The sequence below is a fragment of the Gossypium hirsutum genome, chromosome A06 (genome assembly GCF_007990345.1).
Source record: "Gossypium hirsutum isolate 1008001.06 chromosome A06, Gossypium_hirsutum_v2.1, whole genome shotgun sequence".
In the NCBI taxonomy this organism is placed as follows: domain Eukaryota; kingdom Viridiplantae; phylum Streptophyta; class Magnoliopsida; order Malvales; family Malvaceae; genus Gossypium; species Gossypium hirsutum.
The window spans coordinates 29,163,782-29,181,199 of record NC_053429.1 but is presented as its reverse complement, the minus strand read 5'-3'; the positions used below and the strand labels follow the sequence as shown (position 1 = coordinate 29,181,199).

Sequence of the window (17,418 nt, the reverse complement as noted above, 5' to 3'; positions counted from 1 at the left end):
GAAGTTAAATAGCTTAACATGTATTCATGGAAATGTAATTCTTTTTCCTTATTAATTCAGTTTCTTAATTTATTAAATAAAATAATTTATCAATTAAATAATTTTCTCAACCCAATTTTAATAATTAATTTAAATCCATTTTCAAACTTCAATTAATTAATTAATTAATTAATAACTCAAAAAACCATAAATTAATTCTCAGGTGAATTTCATACTTAGTGAGAAAACCATATTCAATTCTGAATGTATCTAATTTCTCTAACTTCATTATTTCTATCCATTTTTGTTCATTTGATTCACCATGGAATTTGTTTCTAGTTTCAACGAGCTAGTAAAGGGACCAATTGGACATATGCAATTAGGGTCAAATGATTTATAATTAAGTTTTGACTTTTCGCCCATTAATTATAAACTTATTTAGTCACAAAGTAATTCCACTATAGTATCGTGACTGAGCTCTCCCTAATGACATACTATTACGAAAGCAGCTGACTTAGTGCTCATCCAATAACCTTGTCATAAGTGTGTTACCCTCATAGAATATCCTTAGTCTTTTTGGGATAATATTTGTTCTCTCAATACAATCCTATTTTATCTCATGGTAATCATTACATATTCCTTAATGAAAAGTAAATCGCTATCAAATTGTAATCAAGTGATTCATCACAAAGTCGAATGACCTGTGGCCACGTTTACTTTTCATCAACTATGTAAGCTAATGAGAGGATATCATTTATCTAAAGTTGTTGTTCACACTGACCATTAAGCTCTCCGCTCTCTTCTAACTAAATCAGATGCAAAACCTCGACTTGTAAGATGGATTTTATTATTGTAGGAGTTCGATTTGGAAATCTAGGATAAGAAGGGAGCTGAAAATCTTGCAACAAATTACCTTTCCAGACTAGAGAATCCACATCTCAAGGAGCTTAATGAGAATGAGATAAATGACTCGTTTCCTAAGGAAAAACTCTTGGTTATAACCGATTTTAAAGCCCATTGGTTTGTGGATATCTCAAATTACTTGGCTGCTAACATCCTACCAAAAGGGTTGACACATTATCAAAAGAAGCGATTCTTTGCAAATGTGAAAAATTATTTTTGGGAGGATCCTTTTCTTTTTCATGTATATGCAGATCAAGTAATTCGAAGGTGTGTTACAAAATTAGAAGCAAGTAAAATCTTGGAACACTAGAATTAAGGACCGACAAAAGGACATTACAGTGGGATTAGGACAACACATAAAACACTTGAATCAGATTTTTATTGGCCCACACTATTTATGGACTCTAATAGGTATGTTGCTTCTTGTGATAGATGCCAGAAAACAAGTAATATTTCTAAACATGATGAAATGCCTCAAACTTATATGCTTTCATGTAAAATTTTTTACATTTGGGGCATTGACTTCATGGGCCCATTTCCTAACTCTTTTGGTAATAAAAACATTTTGGTAGTAGTTGATTATATGTCAAAATGGGTAGAAGCCCAAGCTTTACCTACTAATGATGCTAAAGTGGTAGTTCGATTTCTTAATAAGTTCTTTTCTCGATTTGCAACACCTAGAGCAATTATTAGTGTTAAGGGTACCCATTTTTGTAACATCCAATTTGATAAAGTTTTTAAGAAGTATAGGGGTGCATCATAGAACTGCTACCCCTTATCATCCTTAAACTAGTGGGCAAGTTGAAGTTGCGAATCGAGAACTCAAACGCATCATAGAAAAAAATGTAGAGTCAAATAGAAAGGATTGGGCATTAAAAGTGGATGACATTTTATAGGCTTATAAGACTACATATAAAACACCCATAGAAACATCTCCTTACAAACTTGTATATAGAAATAATTTTCATTTACCACTTGAACTCGAGCATAAAGCATTTTGGGCAATAAAATTTCTAAACTACAATCTTAAACTTACAGGTGAGAAGAGATTAATGCAGCTAAATGAGTTAGACGAGTCGCGAGCAAATGCTTATGAGAATTCAAGACTATATAAAGAAGCCCAAACAGTTCATAGTTGGGGATCTTGTCCTTTTATACAATTCAAAGCTCAAGTTTTTTCCCGAAAAGCTAAAATCAAGATGGTCAAGTCTATTTGTAGTACAAACCGTTTTCCCATACAGAACGATAGAGGTAACCCATTCGACATATAGCACATTCAATGTAAATGAACATCGACTCAAACTTTATAATGGTGACGATTTTAGAAATGATAGAGTGGGCTTCAGTTTTGTGAACCATCGTAACCAAGTGCACAAGGTAAGTCGAGCTTAGACTCAAAATAAGCGATTTTCGAGAGGCAACCCGAATGTCTAACTTTTTCTAATTTTGTTATGCATGCTTATTTAAAATCTTAATTTTTTTTTTAAAAGAGTGTTTTTGACCCACATGGCCTGGACGCAAGGGCGTGTCCTAGGCCGTTTGTGAAATGGGATAATCGATAGTACGTCACACGCCTGGACACACGGGCATGTCCTTGGCCGTGTACATCAAGAGCAATCGATAGTGTGTTGCACGGCCTGGCGACACGACCATGTGACCCATGCAGCCTGGACATACGGGCATCTCCTTGGCCGTGTGGATCCTAAGAATTAATTTTTAAAAAATTCAATGGTTACACGACCCAAAATAGTACACATGGCCGTGTGACACACACAGCCTAGACACACGGGCATGTCCTAGGCTGTGTGAAACGTGGAGCTAATTTTTTTGATTTTAAATCAAGTCAGAGAGTTACACAAGCAGGAGACAAGGCCAGGCCACACAGGTGTGTGGGAGTCTGCACGGGCGTGGGAGAAGCGAAAGAGACCACACGCGGCCTGGACACACGGGAGTATCCACGACTGTGTGGAGTCTGAGTTGAAATTTTTATTGCACAGGGGCTGATAAGGAACCACACAGGCGTGTGGCCCAACATGGCTGTGTGGCCCAACACAGGCCTCACACGATCGTGTCACCCTTTTAACCCCAAACCCTAATCCTCCTTCCTTTTACTTTGTCCTTTTCCCACCTCCAACAACCTAACCTCTGTTGGCCTTCCCTTGTAACTCCAACAACCTTTCTCCTCACCAGATCGAACATCACTTTGTCGTACCACCACCCTCACGCCCCCTTCCTTTTTTCTCCTTTCCTTGTCCCTTCCTCCCTCGTCGAGCACCCACGCCCGTCGCCTTCCACTCTTCCCTTTGCCACCCTGACCCCCACGCACTCCAATCACCGACCACGTCGACCCACCTTCGAACCAAAGCCCCTCCCAGTCGCCCCCTTTCCTTCCCAACCACGCCTCAACCACGCCTTCCTCCATTTTCCCTCCCCTTTCTTGGCCTTCTACCGAGCCGCACCCCCGTTGACCCACTCCCACGCCATTCACCCATTGACTGCACATAGCCTCCTCCATCTCTTACGCCGACCACTGAACCATCAATGACCGTCTCACTGGAACCACTACTACTCCCACCATCGGTTACCCCCTTTCTACCCTATTATTATTTTATTTACTTTTTTCTATTAACTTTCTTTTCTTTAATGTTATTTGTTTATTTATTTATCTTATTTTCCTGCTCAATGTTCTTATTGTTCTTATTTTTTTATTATTTATTCTCTTTAGTAATTTTATTCTTAGTTGTTTTAATACTGTTTTCTTCTTTTTATTCCTGCTAGATTTAGATATTGCGTCTATTATTATTTTTAATCTTATTATTACTTTTTTTCTTATTTTAGTACTATGCGTCTATTATTATTTTTAATCTTATTATTACTTTTATTCTTATTTTAGTACTATCTGTTTATTTTCTTCTTATTTATAGGTTCTTCGATTATTATTATTATTGTTCTTTTTCTTTTCCTTATTCTTATATTATTCCTGCTTATTTTATTCATCGATTGGATTCTAGTGTTTAGCTGTATGTTTAATCTTATGCTTTTCGATTGGATTCAATTTTTGTTTTGCCACTATTTGAATTCATCCATTATGCAGATCCTTGCCTTTACATTGAAATTTGAAATCATTTTTGGTCATTTTTTATTGCAGACACACCATGACAAACACACACAGCAAATCTAAGGCTGCCGTCTCTGCATCAAAAAAAAGAAAGACCCCTGGCATGACATTCTCCTCGAGCGCTTCCACCAAGGCCCGCCATCCGGTACCTCCACTTTTCACTGGTTTTCAGGAGGACTTATATCAGGCTAATGTATTGATTGGGCCGCTTTGGAGTAGGTCCAGTTATGTAACACCCCAAGCTGGACTAGACGTTATGGCTGAATCCGGAAGTGTCATATGAAGTGGGGTTGGAAACCATTATCGTTAAGTCAAACCATACCAGATCATTAGCCCTTAACACCATTATCAATTTCAAACCTCTCATTCTTTTCACTGCTTAGAGTTAAAAAATTTTTTAGTGGAAGCTTTAAAACAGATATGCTGTGTTTAGGAAATCGTTCAAGATTTTAGAAAACCTTTCCTTTTAGTAGAATCCAAGTTATATCACGTCTTGCGGTTATAAAATCATAAAATTGTAGTCTAACCCAAATTAAAATAAAACAGTTCGTAAAGTCCAAATTACATAAAATAAACCCTGAATAAACTAGAACATAAGAATTTAATTGTAACTTAAACCAGTCAACACATATGGTCACCGAAGGGCTCCGTGGCACTGATCCGTCTAAGATTGTGGATTTCCTAGTACAGAACAAATAGAAAAGGGGTAAGTTTATGTAAACTCAGTGTATAACCTCACAGATTTAAGCATACACATAACCAAGAACCAGAATCAGTCAGGTACAGATTCGGGCTTAAGCCCATTACAGATATAGATACAAACGTGTAAATCAGAATCAGAAATCAGATATCCTAGCCCTATCCTCTACACACCATCTCCGACCATCCCTACACACCATGTGGGGTTTAGAACACCCACCCAACCCTACACACCATGTTGTACCGATGTGACACATAACAGATATAATGTAGCCATGCTGCCAAATTATTGGCTTAAACTGCCTTTCAGAACACTTCCTCCAATATACATAACCCACCCCAATAACAATAATAGATACATAAACAGTTATGCAAATCAACATGCTCAACATGTTAATAATTAGATTACAGATAGTTATACGAATCAATAATCAGACATGCATAGTACTATCATGCTTAGTATAGAGTATAAGTCAATCAGATCACACAGTTTAAGGTTTAGTTATCCCTTACCGACCCTACTATAAGCCTACAGTCGTTCGGGACAACCTATGCAACCCTAGGAAAAAATTCAGATAAATAGGTCCACACGCCAGTGTGGTTTGCTCATGTGGGCCCACACACCCGTGTGGGCTATACGCCTAGATTGGCCTTGCCTCTATAGATCACAAGGTCTGCCTAGACACTACACACCCTTGTGGATTGCCCATGTGGGCCCACACGCAGGCCATTACGCAGCTGTGTCTTCTGTACAGCCTGGCCTTCGTCAATCACACGGCAGTGTGGCGTCAACAGTGGGGTTTTTTTACTTTCATCGAATTTCATTTTTTTGCGTTTTGGGTACACACCTGGTACTATTTTGCAGTGAAAACACTCTCGAACCTCACGGAACCTAAAATTAACCAACAAGTACTTAATCATCCGTTCAAAACCAAACTAATCCGAACTCGAATCAAGCTATTCATCCATCAGCAACTAAACCTTACCTTTGATTGAATAATAGTAATTTGATCGTGAGGTTTCGTGACAGGTTTTAAATATTTATAATTACTCGTTCTTGAAGTAACTATTATCACGATGTAGGCAAGTGTACCTATCGAATAGTAGTATAGTTTTAAAAAGACCAGATTGTCGAACCCAAATGAACTAAAAGTACTAGTAATGACTGTCTTTTTATTATCTAGCCTAAGAATAAAGAGGTTTTGTTTTAATTAACTAATTATCTAAACTAAGAACGCACAGAGAAAAGAATTGGGGAATTGCTTTTGAGAAAAATCGATTGACTTAAGACAATACCTAAAGAGAAATCCACCTAGGCTTTACTTGTTATTCTGGCTCCGAATCGGACGATTTATTTATTCAACTTGTTCCGTAGAGATCCCTAAGTTATGTTATTGTCCCTATTCAAGACTAATAACGTCTAATCCCTAGATTGAATAATCGAGACTTTTCTCTAATTAACACTCTAGGGTTACATTAACTCGATCTATGGATCCCCTTATTAGGTTTCACCCTAATCCGGCAAAATCTTGTCACCCTATGTCTAGGGGTGCAATCAACTCCGCTTAATTATGACAAATGTACTCTTAGACAGGGTCTATTCCTCATCTGAATAAGAGCATGTCTTGAATCAATATCCTGGGATATCAAAACAAGAATTAAGAGCGCATAATTAAGAACAAGTTAAATATTTATCATACGATTCAGAAAATAATAACAAGATTCATCTTAGGTTTCATTCCCCTTCGGTATTTAGGGGTTTTAGTTCATAACTAAATAAGAAAACATCTCAGAAGAATAAAGAATACAAAACATAAAGAAAGCCCAAAACTCCTAAAGGAAATTGAGGAGAGATTTTCAGTCTTGATGATGAATCCGGCTTCTCAGATGGATCAATCGGCTTCCTTGGAGTAATTGCTTACTCCCCCTTTCTGCCTCCCCTTTTCTTCCTCCTCTAGGGTGTATTTATAGGCTTTGGAATGCCTAGAAGCCCTCAAAATTAACCTTTTCTGAATTGGACTCAACTTGGGCTCGGCAGGGACATGCCCGTGTAACACGCCCGTGTGCGATTACTTCAGGCCGTGTTTGAGCCTGCCAAATTGACACGGCCGTCTGAGGAGGTCCAGGCCATGTTGATTTTGTACTTTGGCCTATTTTCTCTGTTTTTGGCCCATTTCTTGTTCCTTTCGCTCTCCTATGCTCTCCTAAGTATAAAACATGAAATTAAAGCATTAGGAGAATCGTATACACCAATTCTAATGAGAAATCATCCATAAAATGCATTAAACATGGGGTAAAAATATGTATAATTTATGGTTTATCAAATACCCCCACACTTAAGCATTTGCTTGTCCTCAAGCAAAATTCTCAACTCATAAGCAAAATAAATTTTTCTCAACTTATAATTTCTATCGATAATATCTCAAAATAATCCATAGGTAATCATACTTTGAGAATTCAACTAAAAGGACATAAAAGTTTCAAACATTCCAAGTTGAGTATTTAATCATGCAAACAGAGGTGTCTCTCTGCATGTATGTAATTATCTTGGATTCAAAATATCATAGAGTTTCACATCCTCACTAATGATTCACTCAAATCACTCGAGATGTTTAAGGACAATAAATGAAGCACTCAATAGTCAATAATGAAAAGCCATTACCATAGGCTTGCATGAAAATCAAATCTCCACCACTATAATTTAATATGATACATCAATCAAAAGGTCTTTAGAGGATCGTAGAGAGGCTTGGTTAGGGGGGTGTGGTCACAAGTTGAAAGAAAGGGTTAGAATTGAGATTGAATTGAAAATTTGCCTAACTAGAAAAAGAGTTAATCTTCACTTGCCCACTACAAAGCTTCTTCTCAGAATATGAAATTACAGATATGTATACATAGTTTTTTTTTAAGAATAAGTTAAATTAATATAGACTAACTATTAAGAACAAAGCATAGCTAAGCAATCTATTCAACTCAAATCTCGACAAAAAAATATAGGGATTAATTTAAGGGATTTCAACAGTAATGGGTTAAAGGTTAATATTAAGGGTAATACAAGAAATGACTTGTTATGTTCAAGGGGGTTTACTAGGGGTTAATCATGAAGGTAGGCTTTTCATGGCATGAGTCGGTTAATCCTAAGTGCCTTAATCATTTTGACATATCAAATCAAATGGTGTGGTCTCGACATGCATAATCAAACAAGTTCTAGAATAACAGTTCAATACTGATGCACTCAAAGCAATAATAAAAGTGAGTATGAAAGAATTAATAGTTGCTCAAAAGGCTCAGAAATCTCACAAAAATTATGGCTTTTTGATGTTAATACTTGTGAATTCCAATTCAAAGCAATACCTAGACTTGGGGAAACAATCTATAATTTTAAATTCTTAAAAATCAACTTATCATGCTTGATTCTATAATGTCTTAAAGTTTAAACAATCAATGCATAAATGCCTATGTTTTAATTCAAGATATATCAATGAAAATTATAAGTCAATTAAAATTTATCCTAAATATGATATGAAAGCTTTTCAAGAGAACAAGGCAATCATTCAGGGATTTTTTTGATAATGAAATAAATACCCCCCACACTTAAGATGTACATTGCCCTCAATGTACAAAGATAGATATTAGATTATAAAAATAATATAGGGAGAGGAGTGAAACTTCCTGTATGATGAATTCCTCGAACTGGAGTTCTGGAGAGGAATCGGTTCGAGAGTGGAGGAGGATACTCCGGCGGTCGTAAAGGTTCATTAGGCCATAAGTCCTGTGCCAAAAGGATATTATCTCTAGTGGTAGCTATGGTCGTGGGCGAGCAGGACATGGTAGTCGGGGAGAACCTTTCCCGGTGAAGGTTTAGTTCCTATATGATGATTAGCTCAAGAGCTCTATAGAATTGTGATAAAATCAGGAAATTTTTAGGGGATAATATGAATAATAGTTACTCATAAAGAAAAACCAAAATTGATAATTAAAAATAAAATTCTAAAATCTACTAAAAATAAAAATAAAAATAAAAAGTAGTTTTAATAAAAATTAAAAACATAAAATACTAAAATAAATATTTTTAAACATCTTCATCGTTGGATGGTTCTCGGGGTGGGACTGGTGATAAGATGTGGAAGTGCTGACAAATCTGCTATAGAGTAGTATCCATGTTGTCAAATCGTTGAAAACGCTACTGCTCGAATCGAGTGAGGCGCTCAGAGATGTCAGAATATGAAGCCGCTGCATGAACTGGATGAGAAGGTGGTGGTGGCTAAGTCGGTGGGTCCTCGTGCTGTGGGGGGACATCATCAGGAATGTCCTCGTAGGCCTCCTCCTCGGTAGATTAGGTGAGACGATACTAGGGAGGGTAGGTTCCTCGGTGCCTCTCAATCATCCTCATGCTAAGCATGCTCGAGATGCCTTGTGAAGACATCTAGCCGATGAGGGTGAGGGATAATTCTTGGGCCACGGTGTTGAGGAGCCCAAAGTGTCACACCAGTCGAGTCACATAGGGGCCAATGGAGATGACCCACTTCCGATGCCGCTCCATCTGGTGCTGAATCCCAAGGGTGATGAAATAGGCAAGGTCGATGACGTGCCCTTGTGACATGCACCATAAGAAGTAGACGTCGTGGGTGTTGACGACGGCAGTGCTCTCTCGCCTCCCTGTAATCGTGTGAGCTAAAATAGCGTGTAAGTACCTCAGGGATGGTGGGAGAACTGATGCCTTGGAGAGACTAGGATTGTAGAAGGCCGTGCTAGGGGCCAAAGTGTACCAGCACTTCGAAGGAGAGAAATTTATGTGGCGACTGAGAGCATGTAGTTCATTCTCTTCCTTGAATGCTTCCGTATATAAGCCTAGTGCCACACCAAACTCTGGGACGCTTAGCTGGCGGACTAACCTGTCTAGGCAAAACTGCATCATACCGGGATCATTGTAGTTCGTCATTACAGTCTGGAGATGGAATGTTGAGCATAGTTCCATCGTGAGCTCGAGGTATGCTGGTTTGATGATCTCAAAGAACAGCTCCCAAGGGAAGGTGGTCAAGAGGGCCCGAATTGCATCAGCCATCTGAACTTGTTCTACGGTAGCCCAGTTGATGCAGCGGCCCGTAATTAAAGGTCGGGCTCGAAGCATCTGAAAAGGTTCCTCCTGGGGCCCTCGGGGGAACTGTAAAAGAAGGTGACGAATTTTCGTGGTTGGACCTGCGAAAGAGGACGCTCCCTTCCTCTTCTTTGAAGCAGGTATGGCGGTTTTTTTTCCTCTTGAAGACAACATTGTGTACCTGCAAGTGGAAACATCAATTTGTCTTTTGATGAGTGGACAATTTATAATAAATAAAAGGAATGCGACTAGATTCGAAAAAGAAAATGCATAACTATATTCAGCCATAATTACTAAATTCAATTAAAACAATAAGTTCAATGAGCCATTTCTTTGTGGCATGAGCATGGTAATATAAGTAAAAATGGTAAGGAATGGAATGCAAAATACTATATGAATGAAAAGAGATGTCAAAAAAATATGCATGATTATTTCAACTATCCTAGCCATGAATTCTCACTTCTAACTAATTGAATGAAGTGTAGGAATCATTTAATGAGTAAGATTTTAAACAATATGGAAATAACATGAAAAATATAGGTTAATATGATAAAAAGCATTATAAATCAATGAAATAAAAGAAAAAGGATTTAACAAACGCTAAGGGGAGAGATTTGGCGTCTAGAATGGAGTTGTAGGCGGCGCACGGGTGTGGCAGGGAGGCCGTGTGGAGTTGCAGTGGCTAGGGTTAGGGTTTTTGAATGGGGAAGAAAGTGAATAGTGCAGGGTATTTATAGATTTTGGGCCACACAGCCAAGGCTCACGCTCGTGTCCCCCAGTTTCAGCCCGTGTGATTCGCGAATTTCAAATTTGGGCACGTCTAACATTTAGTACATGTCCGTGTTCCTCAGGCGTGTGGGTTCACACGACCTATCGCACGGCCGTGTCTAGCTTCGTTCGCTTCTCCCACGCCCGTATGTGCAAGCCCCACACCTGTGTTAATTTAACAGGTTCGACCACGGGTGTTCCGCACAGGCGTGTCGAACGCCCGTGCTTTTTAACAGGTTCAGCCATGGTTCTTCCATACGGGCGTGTTGCATGCCCGTGTTGTTTTGGCAGGCCCGACCACGGCCATATCGCACGGCTGTGGCATTTAATCATAGCCCATGTTGGGGAAATCTTTTGCCCTGTTTTCACACGCCCTTAAGCACGCCCATGTGCTTGTCTGTGTCTCTGTGCAAACACCTATATTCAAGATTTCTATTAAAAAGTTAGGAGTTAAATACCAAAATTTAAAGAAATTAATATTGTTAGTGATCAGGTTGCCTCTCGAGAAGCGCTTATTTATAGTCTAAGCTTGACTTAGCTCTCTCGTGAATGGTCATGGTGGTTTGAGGAGTTTAAACTCCTCATTCCTGCTATCAATCTCATCAAAATAGGGTTTTAATCGGGTGCTGTTTACCTTAAAAGTGATGAACTTGGGATGACTCACCTCTACCGTACCGAATGGAAAAATACTGAGTACCGTAAGAGGGATTTCCTCATTCGGTGTGGTAGTGACAATGTGGGGATCTGCGGCATCTAATAAGACCTTATCACCAACCTTAAGTTGATTTGGAGAGGTATCGGGCTCGTTTTAGCATAGTTTCGATTTGTCAGGTGTTCTTGATTTGTGTGTCCGCCATTCATTGAGTTCCTCGATTTGTAGTCTTGGATCTTCATGAACAGGTCCTTTACTATTGCTTGGGAATGACTCGTGTGCTTCCTTCAGACTCATTTTCTGCAAAGTAGGTTCCACCATATTGTTAGGTTTAGTAGAATGGTTTAAATGATCACCTTCAATTCCTGTTGTGTTGCCAGAATTGCGAGCTTGAAGGGTGATTGTTTTGTCCCCCCCCGGAGTGTGATTTCACCTATGCCAACATCAATGATTGTTTTAGCAGTTGCTAAAAAGGGCCTTCCTAGAATTAAGGGAGTGTTGTTATCCTCTTCTATGTCTAGAACAATAAAGTCAACGGGAAATATAAATTTATCGATTTTAACTAGAACATCTTCAATAATACCTCTAGGGAATCTTATAGTTTTATCTGCTAATTGAATGCTCATCCTTGTCTGTTTGGATTTCCCGAGACCTAGTTGCTTAAACATTTTTTAAGGCATGACGTTGATACTAGCCCTTAGATCAACTAATGCATGATTAACATCTAAACTACCAATTAAGCAAGGAATAGTAAAGCTCCTTGGGTCTTTTAGTTTGTTGGGTAATTTATTTGGAGAATATTCGAGCAAATTGCGTTCAGCTCCACATGCGACGCCTCGTCCAACTTTCGCTTATTTACTAAAAGCTCCTTTAAAAATTTCATTACGTTTGGCATCTGCGATAGAGCTTCAATAAACGGTAAGTTAATATGTAATTTTTTAAGAGTTTAAGGAATTTACCAAATTGTTCATCTGAGCGGTCTTTCCTTGTCGCGTTGGGGTATGGCACATGAGGTTTATATTCGACAGTTACTGGTTTGTTTGTATTTTGATCTATCTCACCTTGACCTTGCTTATCACAGTTTCTTGCCTCAGTTTTGGTTCAGGCTCAACAACTCTTTCGTCATCTTGAATATTAATTGCGTTGAGTTGTTCCCTTAGGTTAGGTTCTGTATTACTTGGCAAACTACCTTGTGGTCACTTGGAGATTAGTTTGGAAAGCTGGCCTATCTGAGTTTCAAGTCCTTGGATCGACGCTTGTTGATTCATAAGTACTGTCTCGATGTTCTAAAAATGGGTTTCTGACACTGATATGAACTTTGAGAGCATCTCTTCAAGGTTTGGCTTATTTTCCTGTTGGTAGCCCGAAGGATGTTGTGGTCTTTGATTTCCTTGACCACCCCACGAGAAATTGGGGTGATTCCTCCAACCTGCATTATAAGTGTTACTATATGGATTGTTTTGAGGTCGAGGATTATTACCCTTGTAGTTTAATTGCTTCTTATCCATGCTGTGGCCATAAGGTTGGTATTTCGAATGGTTTGTTCCACAGCTACTTGCTTCGCACTGCATTACTGGGTGAACCTATGATGAACTAAGAAAACCATCAATCTTTTTATTTAAGAGTTCTACCTGATTAGAGAGAATGTTGACCAAATCGACGTTATAAACATTGGCTATTTTCGTTGGCTTTCTCCTCATGACTTGCCACTAATAGTTATTCAGTGACATCTCCTCTATAAACTCATAGGCATCTTTCGCTGTTTTATTGTTGATGGTTCTGCCAGCAGCTGCGTCAACCATTTGCTGAGTTGAAGGATTCAAACCATTGTGGAATGTTTGAACTTGGAGCCAAAGCGGTAACCCATGGTGGGGGCATCTTCTTAAAAGGTCCTTGTATCTCTCCCATGCATCGTAGAGTGTTTCTAAATCTATCTGCACAAAAGAAGAGATATCATTACGTAATTTAGCCGTTTTAGCTGGCGAAAAATATTTTTTTAAAAATTTCTCGGTCATTTGTTCCCAAGTAGTAACCCTCGTGGTAACGAGTTCAACCACTGTTTAGCTTTGTTTCTAAATGAAAAGGGAAACAACCGAAGATGTATGGCATCATCAGAAACGCCATTAATTTTAAATATATCGCATAGTTCTAAGAAGTTGGCTAAATGAGCGTTGGGATCTTCATCCTGCAAACCATCAAACTGAACAAATTGCTGTATCATTTGAATAGTGTTAGGTTTTAATTCAAAAGTATTTGCAGCTACAACAGGTCTAACTATGCTAGATTCAGTTCCTGTTAAAGAAGGTTTAGCATAATCATACATAGTGCGTCAAGCAGGATTCTGATTAACCGCAATTACAGGAGGTAGCTGATTGCCTTGGTTTTCAGCCATCTCTTCGGTTGAGGGTTGAGTATCGTCTTCTTGCTCATTCTCTGTGTATCTTAAGCTGCGCATTATTTCTCTTTGGTTTCTACGAACTGTACGATCGATTTCTTCGTCAAAAAGTAATGGTCCCAACGGGTTTCTTCTAGTCATAAACTATAAAAACCTGCTAAGAGAAAGAAAGAGTAGGTTAATAAATAATAATAATAAAATTAAATTAAATTGCAAGAAAAATAAATGGCTAAAGTAATAAAAATTGAGCGTTCCTCGATAACGGCGCCAAAAACTTGATCGCGAGGTTTTGTGATAGGTTTTAAATATTTATAATTACTCATTCTTGAACTAACTATTATCGCGATGTAGGCAATTGTACTTATCGAACAGTAGTATAGTTATAGCAAGACCAGATTGCCTAACCCAAAGGAACTAAAAGTATTAGTAATGACTGTCTTTTTATTATCTAGCCTAAGAATAAAGAGGTTTTGTTTTAACTAACTAATTATCTAAACTAAGAACGCATAGAGAAAAGAATTGAGGAATTGCTTTTGAGAAAAATCGATTGACTTAAGACAATACCTAAGGAAAAATCCACCTAGACTTTACTTGTTATTATGGCTCCGAATCAGACGATTTATTCATTCAACTTGTTCCGTAGAGATCCCTAAGTTATGTTATTGTCCCTATTCAAGACTAATAACGTCTAATCCCTAGATTGAATAACCGAGACTTTTCTCTAATTAACACTTTAGGGTTACATTAAATCGATCTATGGATCCCCTTATTAGGTTTTACCCTAATCTGGCAAAATCTTGTCACCCTATGTCTAGGCGCGCAATCAACTCCGCTTAATTATGACAAATGTACTCTTAGACAGGGTCTATTCCTCATCTGAATAAGAGCATTTCTTGAATCAATATCCTAGGATATCAAAACAAGAATTAAGAACACATAATTAAGAACAAGTTAAATATTTATCATACGATTCAGAAAATAATAACAAGATTCGTCTTAGGTTTCATTTCCCTGAGGTATTTAGGGGTTTTAGTTCATAACTAAATAAGAAAACATCTCAGAAGAATAAAGAATACAAAACATAAAGAAAACCCAAAACTCCTGAAGGGAAATTGAGGAGAGATTTTCAGTCTTGATGATGAATCCGGCTTTTGAGATGGATCAATCGGCTTCCTTGGAGTAATTGCTTACTCCCCCTCTCTGCCTGCCCTTTTCTTCCTCCTCTAGGGTCTATTTATTGGCTTTGGAATGCCTAGAAGCCCTCAAAATTATCCTTTTTCAAATTGGACTCAACTTGGGCTCAGCAGGGACACGCCTGTGTAACACGCCCGTGTGCGATTACTACAAGCCGTGTTTGAGCTTGCCAAATTGACACGGTCGTGTGGTCTGCCCGTGTGAGGAGGTCCAGGCCGTGTTGATTTCGTACTTTGGCCCATTTTCTCTGTTTTGGCCCGTTTCTCGTTCCTTTCGCTCTCCTATGCTCTCCTAAGTATAAAACATGAAAGTAAAGCATTAGGAGCATCGAATTCACCAATTCTAATGAGAAATCATCCATAAAATGCAATAAACATGGTGTAAAAATATGTATAATTTACAGTTTATCATAATTCTCACGGAACTAAACCTCTATCAAAACTTTTTGGAGCCCCTGAATCTCTACCTAATCGACATTAACGGCACATATTAATGATAGAATTAATGAATGAAAACCAAACCATCTTACCCAAACTTACCGATTCAAATCGTAATCAAAAGCACTGATGTAATAAGTCACAGAAACTTGATAATAGGTAGGAAATCAAAACAAGATTGACACCAAGAAGGAGGGAAAGAAATCGACCGGGAGTAGAAGGAAAAAGGAGAAAACGATAAGGGAGGAGGAAGACAATGTCAGTTTTTTTAAGGGAATTTTTGGGGAAACAGATTTACTCAAATCCCACTACCTACACTATCATAACCACCCACCATCAGAATTTTAACTTCACCAAAACTTTGTCTCATAATCGAGCAAAAATAAATACCCATGCTCGTATAGGGATTCAAACATAGAACCTCCACACAACGTACAGACTCCCTTACCACTCAAACCAGCAGGCTCATTTTGATATGGTTTTTCAAATAATTTAATATAAGCCCACTGAGCAAGTATAAGGCTTAAGTCAGAAAAATACCAAAATTTACCAAAGTTGAAGCTTGATCTTGGGACCTCACACACATACACCCAGAGCACTTAACCACTGAAATAGATGCAGATTTGTGTCAAATTTTTACAAAAGTAGAAATAAAATTTGGGGCATTACAACTTAGCTGATCATGTGCATGCCATTATTGCCATAGCCCCGTGGGAGTGAATTTTCTCTATTATCGAGCCCACATACATGGAGCTAAATTTAGAGTTCTATTCTATATGTATCCTTCTACAGGTGATGATGACCTCTGATGAGCCGGGCACTATCACTTTCAGACTCGGTGGTAGAGCACGATCTATGAGTGTCCTAGAGTTCAGAGTGTCATTAGGACTCCACACTGCCGGAAACTTCCTCTGCCTATATCGGCATGTCCACTACTCATCATCTCTTTTCTGGATAGACCTCACGATAGGTACAAGACCTTATGACACGATTCGCTCGAAGGCAACTTCTGTCCCCCCAGCCTTATAGTATATTCATGCCTTCTTGGCTCATAGAATGATCGGTAGGAAAGAGAGCACAGGAGTCATTGGTACCACTAATGTATATTTTCTATAGAGCATGGCCATAAGGCATATTTTTTGTTTAGCTTACTTCATCGCTCTTGCCTTTCACCATCAAACAGAGCGCAACAGGAAGGGTCCTCTCTGTTTAGGCCCTTATGTGACTCGACTAGCTTGACACTTCGGTCTCCTTGACACACTAGAGTAGTCCTCCTCGCTTACACTAGTCGGCCAGATGTCCCCACAAAGAATATTGAGCATGACCCAGATGAGGGTGATTGAGCGACTTCGTGGAGTGGATCCTTCTCAGTACCAATTGTCTCATTCTAACCCTCAAGATGAGCTTGATGGCTCCACTGATGATGTCCCATTCCATCACAAGGATCCACCTCATCCTCCACCTTTGAGTCACCATCCTGTTTCTTCAATTGCTACCTTAGAGGACCTCTTCAAGCGGTTCACTCACTTCAAGCAGCACTACTTTTAGAGGTTTAACAATATTGACGTGCCACTGCAGCAAATCTGTCATCATCTTCATATCTCCTCTTCAGCACTGATGACTCATGACACCGGCGCTTCTGGCGATGAGGACCATTGAGTTTATTTTTTTTTTCTTTTTCTTTTATGATTATGATTATGATTATTTTTCTTTTTCTTTTTAGTTGTTTTTATTGTTATTTTCTTAGACTTATTTTGTTTCTTATCTTTTGAACTATATTTTTACCTTTATGGTTGTTCCTAATCGAGTTAGTAACCTTTTAATCATCTTCACTATTTGTGTTTATTTTCTTATTATTTGCTCAGAATCATGCACTACATCTAGATTTTTCTACAATTCCGCTTTTCAGTATTTTGGCAATTTCATCCAATATTTAGGGCAGTTTCAGTATTCTCCCTCTCTTATGATATTTTACGTATACTGTGATTATATTTGTTTGTACATTTAGGACCATGTACATCTTAATTGTGGGTAGATTATTTATATAATTATTAGAAAATACCTGAATTATGTCTTGTGTTTAAGTAATTTTTTCATACTTTCATTAAAATGAAATTTTATCGATTTGAGATTTTTGTTCATGGATTAATTTGTAGATATTTTTGCATTGGTTGA

General features: G+C 38.3%; 1 non-coding gene across 1 annotated transcript; it reads left to right on the top strand.

Annotated features, from left to right (window-relative positions):
• The first annotated feature begins 13,077 nt into the window (after nucleotides 1-13,077).
• LOC121231633 (small nucleolar RNA R71) lies at nucleotides 13,078-13,184 on the top strand. Its single transcript, XR_005929689.1, has one exon. It is a non-coding gene; the product is annotated as a small nucleolar RNA R71 (small nucleolar RNA).
• Nucleotides 13,185-17,418: the final 4,234 nt, after the last annotated feature.